This window comes from Scardinius erythrophthalmus (genome assembly GCF_964197995.2).
Source record: "Scardinius erythrophthalmus genome assembly, chromosome: 2".
Taxonomy (NCBI): domain Eukaryota; kingdom Metazoa; phylum Chordata; class Actinopteri; order Cypriniformes; family Leuciscidae; genus Scardinius; species Scardinius erythrophthalmus.
Window position 1 is genome coordinate 68,805,015 of NC_138222.1, and position 2,500 is coordinate 68,807,514.

The window sequence follows — 2,500 nt, forward strand, 5'->3', positions numbered from 1 at the left end:
AGCGTAGCTGTGTCTGCCCGGGGCCTGCGGGGTATGAGGAGGGCAGGGGGTCGGCAGGAGTGGCTTTGGCCTGGCCTGATGTGCTGGATGTGAGGGTGTGAAGGCTGGGAGGAGATGCCCAAGTGCTGGTTGGGATGGTCTCAGCATGTGAGAGTGTTGTTGTCTTGACGGAAGTCTCTCTGGGGGTATACTGAGCTTCCTTACAGGTCTGGGTGGAGGTTGTTGGACTCTGTTGCTCCTGGTGCTGTTGTGGTTCCGACTCAGGGCCACATCTTTCAGGGTCCTGGCGAAGACAGGAACAGCTGTCTTGTACAGATGTACATGGTCGTAGAGGCATGAGGGGTCCAGGGTGGTGTGGTGTGCCAGGTGCACATTGGGTTTTAGTGCACAGGAGCGGGAGAGGTGGGCATTCACCCGCTGGATAGTGTCAGGGTGGAAGTCTTTTCGGGGCAGCAGTGTGGAGATGATCATTTTAGCATTTGGGAAGGTGGTTGAGGCCTTTTCAATCACTGTTTGTAGTGATGTAGCCGCTCTCTCCTGTTGGGCTCTCAGATCGTTGGTGGCGGTGTGGATTATTACATGGCTTGGGGATCCCAGTTTGTCAACACTTAGTCATTTGAGTGCGCTCTGAGTGTTCGGACACCAGAGTTTGGCCACTCTGAAAAAAAAAAGCTTCTTTTCATCAATAAATTTCCCGTTTGAATCTATTAAAAGAGCGACTTCCGGTCGTAGTGTTCCTTCTGTTGGTGTGGAGGAGTCGTCCGAGTGTGAGGCTGGTCATGAGGTGAGAAAAGGGTCTGATGGGAGAGGAGGACTCTGGCTGTGCTGGATCTCTGTTGTTTGAGAGTTGTGAAGAGTGTCCTGCTCCACCGGTTCCTCTGATGAGCTAAACTCGCTGTGCTGTGCTCCTCTGCTCTGCCTCAGTTCACTTATTTCTATCCTCATTGCTGTTAGTTGTGCCTTGTGTAACTCAGTCTGTTGTAAGAACTGTGTTTCCAGTGTCTCCAGCTGAGCCCTGAACCCCTCTCTCTCCTGCTGGAGCTCCGTCACCTCGGTCTGCAGTGTAGACAGCTCTCTCCTGAGGCTGTCTCCTTCTCTGTGCTTGGCTGTGGGGCTGTTGCTGGTCTGGTCTGTTGTCTGAACTGTTTGCAGGGAGAAGATCATCTCCTTGAGCTGGACCATTTCTCCCTCTAGCTCTGTGAATCTCTCCCTCATGTCAGTGCAATAGCAGTGTGGATGGGGGTCTGTGGTCTGTTCTGTGCTCGAAGGGTCTCTGTGTTCTGTCTGATCCTCATCTGTGTGGGAGACTGACTCCTCAGGAGTGATTAGTTGGTCGCTGTTAGTGGTCTCTTTCTGTGCTCTGTCTTTGATGCAGAGGAAGTCTTGTTCGAAGAGCCCATTGATGCTTTTTACCACCACTATACCCGTTGTTTTGTAGATATTTACATTGGTGGTTGTTGTGTCTTCCTCATTTCTAATTTTTAGCTGGAAACCCCCGCATATGCCTTTTCTCTCAGCAGAGGGATAGTGTGCAATGATGGCCTTGTGCCATGCATAGGGCTTGTTGGTATAGAATATCAGGTTATTTATGCTGCCATCTTTATGTAGGTCTGCAAAAAGTGATTCTGGGTTGTCTGTCAGTCTTTTGTTTTTGTAGACTTTCCGTGCTGATTCATTTGTGACATCTTTAGGATAGTGCAGTGGGATGGCCTCCACATATGGGGGTAGTTTCGGCCTGGCGCTGTGGCTGGAGTGTTCAGAACTCTTCTGGGGGCGGGGCCAGGATGAACTCTTCTGGGGGCGGGGCCAGGAGGATGCACTGGTCATAGTTGATTTAGAATGTAAACAATCAACTGAAATAACTGCCAGTTTTTTTGTTTATTTTCTCTCAGTGACGATATAAAGGGATAAAAATTAATAAAAAAGCCAAAAAAGCAGGCAAAATACGACTTTCACTGATTTTGTGAGGGGAAAAAATATTTCTTTAAAGTTCAAGTTTTCAGTTCTGTCCAAAATGTCTCTTTGTGCTGTTCTTCTACGCAAAAACTCAGAGAGATATGAAATGGCACTGTCTGTTCAAAATGTCTTTACCTCTCTTTTTTCTTGTAAGTTTTCTTCTTAGTTGTTATGTTGTTTATGTTGCTTTATCCTTTTCATTATGAATATCCTCTTCTGTAGAGGGTAATCCTGTGCAGGGCCGGAGTGGGGCCACTTTTCAGCCCGGGAGTTTCAGGCCCAAGACCGGCCCACTTTTTCCATGGTGGAATTCCAAATTAGCACTTTTTCTAAATTGGATAAATGAAGCAACAGTTCAGCTCTTACTGTTGTGTAGTTTGTATTAATACCATGGGTTAACATATAATGTAAACGTTAAATAATAATTCACTTAGACTTTATAAGAAGCAATTGCGACTTTTTCACACAATTCTGACTTTATATTTCACAATTCTGACTTTATAACGCGACTTTATATCACAATTCTGACTCTATATCTTGCAGT